The sequence below is a fragment of the Mastigoproctus giganteus genome, chromosome 1 (genome assembly GCF_048544385.1).
Source record: "Mastigoproctus giganteus isolate SK-2022 chromosome 1, ASM4854438v1, whole genome shotgun sequence".
In the NCBI taxonomy this organism is placed as follows: domain Eukaryota; kingdom Metazoa; phylum Arthropoda; class Arachnida; order Uropygi; family Thelyphonidae; genus Mastigoproctus; species Mastigoproctus giganteus.
The window spans coordinates 114,474,038-114,487,637 of NC_143575.1; the positions used below are offsets into that span (position 1 = coordinate 114,474,038).

General features: G+C 34.0%; 1 protein-coding gene across 1 annotated transcript in view; it reads right to left on the reverse strand.

Annotated features, from left to right (window-relative positions):
- LOC150091105 (neuroligin-4, X-linked-like) overlaps nt 1-13,600 on the reverse strand; it is a 641,407-nt gene that overhangs the window by 1,047 nt on the left and 626,760 nt on the right. The gene's annotated exons all lie outside the window — the stretch shown is intronic.

Consider the following 13,600-nt stretch of genomic DNA (forward strand, 5'->3'; position numbering starts at 1 on the left):
TAAAAGAAAGAGAAACTACACCAGATTTTCAATCACATCCGTTGTTTAAGCAATCCTGCTAAAAGTGCGAAATTTCAGCTTAATTATTAAATTATACTACGGATTCTAAAAGATGCGATTTAGCAGAGGATGTTTGAGAATGGTTAACAAGATTTTATATAAAAATATATACATTTATTTATTTAGTTAATTATTTATGTAGTGAGCAGATAAGTGAGTATAATTCTAATTCAGAAAAAAATGTGGAGACTTTATTATGAGTAGCAGCAATCTGATAGATCTCTATTTTGTAGTCCATACATCCATTGATTAACCAACTCTTTCAACGCCCAATCATTGTCTGGACTGGTGATGATGAAAGCTGGAATGATGAGTGGTCTTTAAATTCATTCAGTATAAGGTCACCTTTATATGCTTCATACTTTGCATGCCTTACAAAAATTTCAAAGTCTGGTGGATCACTCGCTACTAGTTCAGCGAGAGTGACAATTACGTCTCAATCTTTCTCGAACAATGCTGCCAAAATGTGGGATATTCCATCTAATTGAATATCCCGAAACGTGGGATATTCCGTTAGAAAATTGTATTAGGTTTTCTTCAAAATCTGGAAATTCATCGTTTTCAAAAAAAAATTAAATAAAAAAATAAATAGGAGGAGCTTCGCGTTAAGCGAACACTGCACATTAAGTTCTGGACTTTCTCTGTTGTGATGTTTAAATTCTTTACATGACTGCTACATTGCGTGTTAGCTTCGCCTAATGCAGTGCAGGTGCAATTTGTGCATTCAATAACTGCGATGATAAAAAGGTAATCTGATTTTGTTTCACTGATGTGTGTTTAAAGATGGTATTAGATGATAATACTTCTAATGAAAGTGCGTTCAGTGAAGAAGTGGCGTTGCAGCGCCAGGAATTGGAAACATTCCAATTCTCAGTACTAATATTCCAGCGTAGAGACCTCTCAGGTGCAGTATCATGTGAAGCATACCATGCAAGGTTTGGAATTATTCCTTGCCGAACTCTGTTTCCTTCAGAATTCACAGAAATGCTTGATGAATGTACATTTTGTTTTCATTATAATTTGTCTTCTGTGAATAAACATCATCTTTTCCGTACGGCTAATCGATTCTCTAAATTCGCTGGACACACAACCATATTATCCATTTTTTATTAGATTTTCCATACCGTGGCTGAATAATTTGGTCTCGGGCGACTTGGGTTCATCTCATGGAAACGGATATGTTTTGCCCAATAAACAGGAAAACTGACCAGAGAAGACAATAAATACTAATATTTCATGGGTTATCTTCCCTAGCTCTTAATACACAAATAGTAATTATCTGTACGTCTCATGCATGTCTTTGTTTTTTTCGTTGAAACTAAATAATTGATTTTGATTTCTGGTAGAATGGTACATAAGGCACATTCTGCTGCTGTGTTCATCCTGGAAGCTAGCACAGTGGTTCCAACCACTGCTCATTCCCATACTGTGCAAAAAGCCAGGTTTTGATAGCTGCCCGGACTGAAGAAGAAACCTTTTATGTGTTTGTGTTTTTTTTTTTTTTTTTTTTTTTTTCACACCATCTGCTGAGGAAGACCCGTTCAGGGTTGTCGAGAATTGAATTTTTTTCCTTTTTTTTTCTTCCGGAAATTCAGGGTATTCATCCCTCGTACGAGAAAAGATGTTCACAAGGCACACGTAATTTTACAGCTAAAATGTTTGACGTTTCTTGATCTTAGGTGCCTCAGAACTTATTCTAAATAACTGATGGTGGTATCCTTGTTATACATGACGAAATCACTTGAAGCCACGTTACCGTAAAGTGCATTAAACGTATGCAGTACAGCTGGATAATGAACGAGTGCAACGCTAGATCAAACTAACTCCAGTTTCTTTCAATAAAGTTGCAAATCCCTGCAATCCTATAATCCTCTTCAAAGAAGCGCATTATAACGAAGGTGTTTCATTACAAAGCAATTTAATTAACTGTCCTCGTTTTCAAAGTTAACGAATATAGGATAAAAGCCATAATTTATAAGAAAAAAGCACTTTCCGAAATCTTTGCTCGTATTGTAGCTTATTGGGAAAATAAATTGGTCTCCACCCTGTGCCTGTTGGAGTTCCTTATTGCGAACTTTTTAACATCAACGTTGCTTCAGGCTTATTGGAACAGCCTGCAAGATCTCACTACAGCTGTATTCTGTATAGAACTAATATACTTAATCTGCTTGAACATAAAGCTTTATTTTGCTTATTTGGGAATTATTAAGATTTAAAATATTGTGTGAATAATATTTTGGCTAAATGTTATTCAAACTGACATTACCTCAGAATCCGAAATCGCTTTTAGGCCACTTAGACAGTCCTCCTACTTAAACTGAGGAAACGTTATCTGTTCAGTTATACCACATTGTCCAGGAATTAACGAATCGTCCACTTCTGAGGTTATGACATCAGTAACTATAAGTACAGATTACTTGGCAGAAATAAGAAACGTATTAATAGTGAAATGCCGAAATTTGCAGCTACAAGAAAAAAATATTATCACTGCTTTAAATCTTGAAATTTGATTATCGAGTACTGAATGCACCGTCGAATATGTACAGTAAAGTATAATATTAGATATTTATTACGAAAGAGCTTAAAGAAAACTAACTAATATTCGGCGCCACTTAAGCCTATGGCAACTATTCTTAACTAATAATTTAATACCAAATTTTAATTTGTATGAAAATCTTCAGTTTTTAGAAAAATTAGTCAATACTTTAAAAGTATTCCTCGGCCCCACGGTCCAAAAACGAAAAAACGAAACCTTTTATTATTATTGCAATTAAATGGAGAATTATTTTATTAGTCCTGAATATAAAATTCAGAAAAATCCATCATTTAGCGTTATGCTTTTGGTTGAGAACCCCTGACTTAGAAGAAGATTTATCGGTTACTTGTCTAGACTCAGATGTTCAAGATGTAATGGGGCGATGTTCAGTTGGAGCATCCTCTTTACAGAAATGTGCTTTTGAATGATGTCAATGAATATGTGCTCGAATGAAACTACATATAAGAGCGCTGTTTTGATGGTGTCATTCTAAACGTATTCTTTGGTAAATGAGCCACTTCTCTTATGAAGGAGAAACAGTAAAGAAAGGAACTCTTTGGACTCTTATGAGGTTAGGAAACTCTTCGTTTTCTAAGCTCTTCAGAAAACGAAGGTGTTTCATTACAAAGCAATCTAATTAACTGTCCTCGTTTTCAAAGTTAACGAATATAAAGTAAAAGCCATAAGTTATAAGAAAAAAGTACTTTCCGGAATCTTATGTTTATCTTTTTAATGGAATTCCTAAGGAATTCCATTTATTTTAATAACTGCTTTCTTCTATATTTAACTCTGGTTAATTTTTGTTTCTGGAAACATTAGAAAAATTTGAAGTAGTTATTCGATGAAGTTTCTACCTTCTAAACACTCCTCATTTTTATTTATGTAATGAAACAAATATGTCAATTGTTTTCCTAATATTTTGTGCCTCTCGTTTTGCCTTTTTATTTACTTTGTTAAATGAAAAGATTTATTAGATTATTAAATAATTTATGTAATAAGAGAATTCGAATTGAGATCTATTCGATTATTAAATCGAATTCGAATTCAGATTTATTCGATTATTAAATAATTTTAAAGTAATGTTTAAACATTTGGATGAAGAATCTCGCAAATTCAACCGCAACCCTTCCCTCACAATGAGACAAAATTAAAGGCACGAAATACTAGATTCCAGAAGTATGGGATATTAACGAATTAGCACATTTTATGCAAATAATATAGAGGGCAGCGCTTTAACAAAGTGGTGTGGCATAAAACAAGTTGTAGAGATTTGAAACGTCTTTTACAATCGATATTTCGCCCGTAAACAAAATCAGCGAGTAAACAACTGAATGGATGCCAGAGGGCCGGACTTAGCGTATTACAGATAGGAGATATTTAACATTCTGAAGCCCTCCAGACACCTCATAAGTAAGCAGAATGTAAGTGGCGGGATTGTAGTAGTTAGCCATTCCGAAATTGAGCATAACCCAAGGATAATGGGGTCTAAGGGTTTCTTTGTGTTTTATAGAAAAACTATGTCACAGTTGATAAAGAGGTTCGCGAACTTGAATGCGCAGTTTTCAGTGTGTGTACTGTGCGCAAAGCGTTTCATCTACAGCAACATACTCAGACTAAGTGATGTTCAGAAATCTTTCTCCAAGAACGTTAGTGCACAACAGCTGGTGTAATTGAGTCATATTCAGGTCATATTGTAGTCATGTTCTTGGGCAGTAATAGTGTATCCACTGTATGCAAAGCGCTGCATCACCAGTGGATTTCAAACTAAGTGACAGTCTGAAATCTTTCGCCACGAAAGTTAACAAACATTGGTATTTGTAATGGAATCATATTCGAAGGGAGTTGTCTCTGGATGTGTGAAAAAGAACTTCTTGGAACGATAAATTTGGATGGCGAATCTGCCTATTGAGCAGATTCGACACAGTGTTGATGGTGTTGCCAGTTGTAAAAATGAAGGCGTCCCTTTCAACTTAAAATGGCATTGTCCTTCCAAAGCACATACAACCAATTGTAGTCTTGCTCTATGTTCGCAGATTCTCACCTAGCGAACGCGTTTTGCTGTGAGTAAATCTTGCTGTAGTAATTACTGCACCTGCTGGATTTTATAGAAATACCGGCATGACGTATTTCTTAATAGGCCCCACTATGTCGTACTTCAAACGCCTGCTTTAGGCGAAACTCCACGAGCAACTGTAGCTCAGTCCACTTTGGAAGTGGCTAATTCATCATTATAAAGGCACGTAGCCACCAATTAATTGTTCATATTATTAACAAAAAACAAACAAAAAAAGAGATGTTTATTTGAAAAGTAAATTTTATGTACTATCAGCGCCATCTATTGCCAAAAGCCGAAGGGTAATTGTGCACAGATTTAAGCAGAAACGTAGTTCTCACTAAAAAATTTCAAGTGTAGTTATCTATTTGTAATATAAATAAACTGTTTACTAGTTTTGCCATTTTTAAGTTTTTTGGCACACGAAAATTGCTTTTATTTTTTGTTTCGATTTATTTTTGGCACGCATGCCGTAAGATTTATTTTATTGGTAACGGTTTATTGGTAACATTTAAAAGGTGTTCGACAGTAACCTTATTTTGTTATTGTGTAAGAAGTTCCCTGAAAATACTACAAAAAATACAGAATTTTTAAATAAGCCAAAAATGATATGTCATGGCTTCATTGTCTATTACAAACGAACACTAAATTATTCACGTCTGCTGTTTATTCAGTTCTTTTGCATCTTAGAAGCACACGGCAGTCTAGAAAAATATTTTAATTTACGAAAAACTACGCAAAAATTTCAAAGTGGCAAAAAAGATTCTGATAAACTCAGTAAGGATAAACAAAAGAATGTCATTTTCTCAAGTATATAATATAAGAAAATGGTGTTCTTGCATTTCTTCATTCCTTTTTAATTAAGAAATAATTCCACAAGATGATTAATGTGCACTTGTTTCTGTGTTTAGCTAAATGAAACATAAAATTCATCGTGTCATCGTGTCATTAATTATGCGTAATAAAATTTGGTTCTGTACTTCAAGGTATGTATTACAGTATAAGGCAGAAGTTCACAAAGTGCGGGGTGCGTTGTTTGTATGAAACACTTTAGTAACGAAATATGAACAAACTTTTTTCTAATCCTTTGCTTGTAGTACCGTCGAATTTAAAATCGGAGAGCTTCCGCGGTTTTAGAAATTATGTCAATTTTTTTTTATTTGCACTTGTTCTGGAAGTGGAGTTAGAAATTTATTAAATAATTTGAGGGGACGCAAAGCATGAAAATTTGGAAAAATCTAGTGTAAAACAAGGAGTTTTCTTTTTCTTTTTTTTTAGTTACTGGTGTTGACGTTACTAAATCACTGGTAGATACAAATAAGGCAATTTTTGGTGAAAGAGCTTTTCTAGGAGAGTGCATTTTCATTTACAGTGCAGTGATGGATTTTGGGTACAACGTTTTTCAAGAAAATCCCAAACACGAAAGATATTTGTACCTATAGTACTAATATTCATGAGTTTAAAACTGAGAAGACAGAAGAAACATGTTGACATTAAACTAGAATTTCTGTAGATTACAATTTTCAGAAAATGTATGTGAATGAAGATTGTTCCAGAAAACAGAAATAAAAAGGATAAATGAGGAACAGAAAACTTGATTCTGTGAGTTCAGAGTTGCAGAGTACATGGACGTTGACTGTTTGGGCGTGTGTTCGGGCTGATTTGGAAGAGAGTAGGGGAATTACAGATGCCATTTCACAACATTACCCATATAAATATCTGTAGAAAAGGTATGCAACAAAAACTGAACGTCGATGAGAGAGACTGGGGAGACTTTGTGAGAGATGGGCTATTACTTAGCCTGACTGCCCTCTTTTGAATGGAGTTAAGAAGCGTGAGAAAAGTTTCGTTGGTACCATCCGAAATGTGGGAACAATATTCCGTGGTGGTTGGACGGACTTGTACAGAGTGAGTAGTTGTTAAAAGAAAAGTAACGCTGAAAGCGAAAGAAAAAATCCAGTTTTTTATGCACAGGAAGCAACATTTGTGACGTTCTTCTATCAAGAGAAAGAGATTAGGAGTCAGAATCCTAACAGAGATATGTGATCTTGTCTACAAATATGAGATACTGTTTTTTGTAAGTTTTTATCGCATCTAAGAAGCGATGGTCACTAACCACGTCATGTCATGAGATTTACTTTGCATACTGATTGAATGAAGGGCAAAATGTACCTTACAACTTTTTGCTCCATTACTTTCGAAATGGTATAGACGGTCTTTATCCGAAAGATCTCATCTGTGGAGGATTCATGGTTTGTCATCTATAAGCCGCCAGAGTGACGCATCTCAATTATAACTTCTCTGTATACGCATGTTGTCATTCAAACGAATATCGGGTGAAGACTTTCAAATAGCTTTCTTAAGAGCTAATGAAGTCTCTCAAGCCTAAAAAGAGTTGAAGAATGACGAATAAAATACATTTTCAGTTTATATTCCTCGACACTTCAGAGAAAGTTACAGTTTTTATAGGAATTTGCGCAGTAAAAGTGCATATTCTAGAAGTCATAATTTATGGGTCTGTTGATATTGACTAAACAAATGAATGTACAAAAACACAGCTTTATGTACTTAAGTTAGGAATTGATATGAAATAGCAATGTACACTAATGGACCTGCAAGATGATATTTGGCAAAATTCTGTTTTCTAAATATCCTTCTAATAAGAAAACACCATGATCATCACTTTGAGGTTTTAAAAGAATCGCAGAATCGTGTAACCGGTTTCGTTGTATATACTGAAGTTTGTTTAATGAAGAGGCTTAGGATCTGTGCAATATAAATAACATCTTTCTCAATTACGAAATTTAAAAAGAAAAAAGCGTTATGAGAAATAAGGAAGTATTATATGGAACGTTTCCGTTTTAAGAAAATTGATATTTATTTATTTAGTCATAAAATTAACCCCGTATGTGAAATTTTGAAGAATGTAGAAGTTACTTTTTTTATTTCTTGAACATATATACTAAAACTGTTGAGGCTGAGAGTGAGATCTATTCTGCGGAAAGAGCATCTTGAAAACTCCCCAGATGTAAACTTTAATGGTCTCTTGGGTAATGTTCGTATTGCCTGAAGGAAAGACAAATAGGGCTGAGAACAGAGAATTGGGGGTTTTCAAACTACTTCAGAAGACCTCAAGAGGAACTTTTCTTACATGAAGTTTGCTAAAAATGTTTAGTTAACTCAAGAATGAATTTTACGTAAATTTCTAAGGCAATTGAAGAAGTTACGAGATCATCGCTTACGGCCATGTTATAAACACCTGAAAATGCAGACAAATAATGTTTGCAAGAAATTTCCTTCGTAACTGGGATATAATGATGTTTAAAATCAGAGTTTCGATTAGAAAAACTTTAATTTTATTATTATTTATTTATTTATTTATTCGTTTTATTTATTATTATTATTTCTGCTTTTATGGCATGGGACTGTATAATTGTGTACAGTTTTAACTCTATAATTGCTTTATCATGGACTATCCACCTGCTCATAACCACTATTTGCAACCGTTAGTGTGACTGAAGTAAGTATAATAAAAATAGCGCAGCCTGGATACGTTTCAAACCTTATCCCAAATAAAGTTGAACAAAATGAAAAAAAGTAATACATATTTCAATCACTCCATGCTTTATTTTATTTTTTTTTTTTTTCAACAGCCAGCCCATAATTAATAGTTCTTGATAGAGAGCTATTCGTTTTACGTGATTTATGGCGTGTAATATTATATGATATTACATAATTATATATATACTGTATATATATATATATATTATAATACCGTTCCCATTCCTCGAATATGAATTTTCTCTTTCTTTTAGCTCATTTTTTATTCTTTTCATATGCGAAAGCGTTGTTGTTGTATTGGTATATGACTCAGCAAAAGATATAACAGAAAATATTCAATATAGCATTATACAGCTTAAAATACAGCTTTAACACAAATTGAACTCTTTTGTATTTAATTTAATGATATGTTTTAAAATTATATAAAATTATATAAGTATTCAAATGAACCCTTCGTTTCAAAATATACTCGCACACTTCTATTTGCAATTATTTCTTAATAAAAATTATCCTAATGATGTATACGAAAAACTAAAATACTGGGTTTTTTTGTTCCATACCACATAATAATGCAAAAATAAGGTTTTGTTGTTAGATTTTAGGTGCACCTGGAACTGTTGTCTACAATTAAATCTTTTAAGAATATTCCAAATGAATAATCCGTTACAAAGTAAGAAAATATTAAATGCTCCATGCACACAGTTAAAACTGATTGCAGTTCTTGGTAAACGAATAATACGATCAGAATTATTATCATGAATTTCGAGTGCTGTGAATATCCCGATCTCTGGGTTCATCTTATAAAATGAATAAGTTTATTTCATAAAAAATGAATTTAAATACATCAGAATGAAGAGAAAATGTGAATATAAAATAAAATTTACATTAATATTTTCCACAAAACTGTAGTTCTATCATTGCAAGATTTTTATTTCTGTTGAAAAAATAACGTGAGGTCTGGAGCATGACATGTGTTACTTCTACCTAATCACCGACTGAACCGTAATCAACATATATATTAAATGAACAAATCCACTACCTAAAATAAAACTTAATGATTTTTAAACAATTAATATTCAAAAGCTGTAAACCGATAAAATCTGTATAAATAAAATAATACCGTTACAAACTTTGAAACACGATCAGGAAATCATCATTCCAGCAGCTAATAAAGGGCACACAACTTCCCTCATGGAACTATTAACAACAAAATTTTGATGTCACTGAGAGACAATAATAGTAATTATAAAATAATCAAACGCAGTCCCATCGTGGGTATAGAAAGTAAGTTGAACTCTTCCATCAAATATGGGCAATGATATTTATTGAAAGTTACATGTTTCAGGAAGTCACTTAATTTAATGATACATGTATATCCAATTCTAGTTGGCAAAATATATCAGAAAAATATTCAGAATTCAAATATTCAAATATCAAAATATTCAGAATTTCTCACCAATATGAGAAATTCTGGAGACTCCGTTAGTTCAAACTCAGTTTGTATATGTTCAGAACTTGAATAACAGAGAGAAAAAATTACTAATGTCCGTCGATCTGGTTTCGCATGCCATTAAGCCAGACTGTAAGGTGTGTGGTACTTTAAAGTTCCTGGGGATCTCTGAGAAGATGAAACTCAATATTACTGATATTTGTAAAGCTGTAAAGTTGTGGTTAAAGAACACCGCCTTTTTTATACTATTATTGTACAAGGATATGTGGTTTGGCCATGGGGTCACCAGTAAGTGCACATCTTGCCAATCCAGGAACAAATTTGTGAAAGTCAGAGGTTTAAGGAGAAACCGATTTTATCAAATTTAGGTGTGGAAACGATTTATCGATAAGGTTTTTACGATAACCCCAGAGAACAAAAAAAAAAAAAGGTATTTGAGTCATTTAAATAGTCTTTACCCCTTTGTTAAATTGCTCTTGAAGTAGAAAGTGACCACGCCAAAAGGACTTCACAATAGTGAGCGCACTGCTGTTGCCCGTCTGTCCCGGAATTTCGTAGAAAATAGACCAGAACGTTAAAGCAGCGTAGACAGTTGCTAGATAAGAAACTGCAGACTATATTTCCTCGGGTAAAATGCTCCACCAGGAAATGTCCAGGATTTGGTGATTTATAAAGCTGATTGTAAGCGATGTGATGATCTATATTGACGAGGCAAAGAGAAGCCTTCAAGGGCAGAGTGAGAAACCATATGAACGCTACAAAACAGAGATTTTAGTTCAGCTTTTTTTTTTGCCGAGAACGTATAGCAAAATGACACCACATAAACCCTGTTTGGCAGCGATCATCCGGTATGAAATTGAACAATAATGTTTCCGACAGTCGAAAGCGTTGAACGTCCAGTTCAAGATTTGTCATGAATAGAGATATATTCATAAACAGAAATAATGAGTTCCAGCCAAAGAGATAATTAAATAGTGAAGAAATGTTTTAATATTATAATATTGCATCTCGCGAATTCAAAAGCAAGAACAATATTACGATACAAAACGTTTGGGGGGGGGGGTGTACCACGGTGAACAACCACTTCTTCAAAGGAACATCGGCCCTATGAAAATTCTCCAAATCACGATAATTTCTCTCATGGCTTGCTGACGGAAAAAGAACCATAGGTATCCATTCCGAGCGATCAAGACACAGCAATGGAAAATATGTCTTAAACGTAGTTAACCCGATAACGACGGAGGAAGTGCGCAACTGAAAAGACGAAATTCAAATTTCTATGCCGACCGAAGCCAACAGACAAGGAAAACAAAACTGCAAAATCTATAACTAAAATTACAAAGGAAGACAAAATTACAAATTAAATATAAATTATAATTTTAATTTATAAAACCAAACGCAAACTGAAAAAAAAAAAGAACATAAAATGAGTGTAGATTCCTGCTTATTTATTCTGAATTCTTAAGTTTACTATTTTTTTTCTGAAGGTTTTTCCTCTTTTATTTTTAATTTTTGGTGTATGTTTAGTAGCAGTAAGTACCACTTCAGAAATACTTGTAGCAGTTCAACGGTTTCTTTAACGTGGTGCAATAATGTGTACTTTAGTAAATCATTATTTAATTATATCACGGTTAGTTTAATTTAAATTTTAGTAAATACACTGGTGTTCAAAAAAGGTGCATCACCTAGGGATTTCAAATTTCTAACCCCTTCTCGCGATGGTATGCTGCATTAATGATTAGCATCACAAACAGAAATATAAACAAAAGATAATTATTAATAGATAAGGCAAAGCTAAGTAATATTTGGCAGGTGCTCTCAAAATATTCCCAAATGAGCATTTGCAACCTTTATACAACAGTTTTAGTAAACACGACAATTATGGCTGAAATGTTATCAGAAGCCCTCAATTTGCTTCAGTTTATCATTTTAAATGGAAAACAAAATGAAAAGTTCACCAGGTGCAAAATAATATTTAGTTGAGCTGCCTCCGGCCCTGATGATAGCAGCACACCGTCGTGGCATTGACAAGATCAATTTCTGAAGATAATCAACTGATAGTTCGTGGTTCCAAACATGAATTATGAAGTTCACGAAGAGTCTTTGGTTTCTTTCTGGCAACTGCAGATTCCACACGATGCATACCAACAGTTCGCTATAGGATTCAGGTCCGGGCTGTTTCCGGGCCAACTAAGAGTTATAGTGGACCGTCTTCCAACAATTTTTCACCTGTAACACATGTAAACACATTACTGTGGAACCTCTAATGCAGAAATGAAGCCCGATGACAAGGAGAAGAGTCGTCCTGAAAGATACAGTTACTTGCAGGTTGAAATGGTCTCTAATGGTTGGCAGAAATTTGCCTTCCCATATAGCCAGATATGCATTGGCATTTACGGAACCTTTTATAAACTGCAGGTGACCTACTCCGCGATACGAAATGCACCCCCATATCGTTTGGCTGGTAGGGAATATCACTGTAGACACCTCCAGCTACCTCATGATGATTGTCATAAAGCGGTTATTTTCATTCCAGGAAAGAAGCATTCATTAAAATTTATCGCTCTGAATAATAGCTCCAGTAATGAACTAATAATTTTATCCTGAGCCTAATTCAGAAATTGTGCAGTAAAAAAGTAGATAATTTGGATATAACGCTTGTTGATTTTTCTGTGCTAAAAAGAATGATATATTTTAACAATAAAGTAATTGAATGAATGAAATAAAAGAGATATATTACAAGGTGATGGAAAATGCTGCAGGACCAAAGGAACAGTAGTAAAATAACCCTCACATAAGAATTCCATATATTGTGTAAGGGTTATTTCCAAGAATTCCAATGCGTTCCGGAAGGATCGTGTAAATATGATTTGGCAATATCGTGACAAATCAACTACAGGGTGAGGATTAATTAGATCAAGTTCTTAAGCTGAGCAATATAAAACATACCGATGTTGAAACTAAGCTCGCATTAATCCCAGGGGTAAAATCCTTATTTCGTACAGGAACAGTATTAATACCCATAACTAGACTGGATTAAAAGGACTTCATTAGAAAAATCCATGACACAAATGCAGCGAAAATTTTCGAGGTAAACATTTACAGTGCATCGAGTAATATAACGGCGTGGCTGGCTTACCATACTGATAATACCAGAATGTTAAGAAAGAGGAGCGGAAGACCTTTAAAAAGATTAAAGAAAGACGAACAAGGAAATACCGCAGTGCCAAAGTGGACAATGAAAGAAAATTAAGCCAAACTTATCGGATAACATTATTCACAAAGAAGCAACACAGTTGAGAAATAAAACAATGGTTTAAATAATTAAATTAAGGGAAAAAATCATTGGTCATATCTAGGAGAGGAAATATCTTGTAAAACTGCTATTATATTCTGGAATACTTGGGATTTCTGTAATATGGAAACTTCCCGAATTTAGAACTCAAGAGCGGGTAGTTGATGTCGAAGTAATAATGTGTCAGAGCTGACATACCCAGAAATGCTAGCCAGCAGCACCTGTGGAACGGTTCTTGGGCGAAAGGTGTCGGGGCTGCTGGGAGGAACCTGCACACCAATATAGCATGACTGAAAGACATACTACCGGTCCCTTGTGTCCAAAAGCACGATCTTCTGACGTAACACATGAAACTTCTTGTAAAAGTCATAAATTTTATTGAAATTTCCTGAAACTTGATGCATTTCCTTTAAGTTCCATCGTTTACCATTCATATATGTTGGACACCATAAATCTGTTTAAGTTGACAATTCTTGGCCGGACAACTTTTCGCTGCAGATGCAGATTGTTTACGCACACACACGAAAATAGACATGTTGTGTGTAGCGGTCAATGTATTGTTCCCAATTCTACAAGGAGCAAAGGAAAGTAAGAAGAATAATAAAAAAGAAAAACAAGAATTCAATTTTAGAGAAGGTGAAAAAC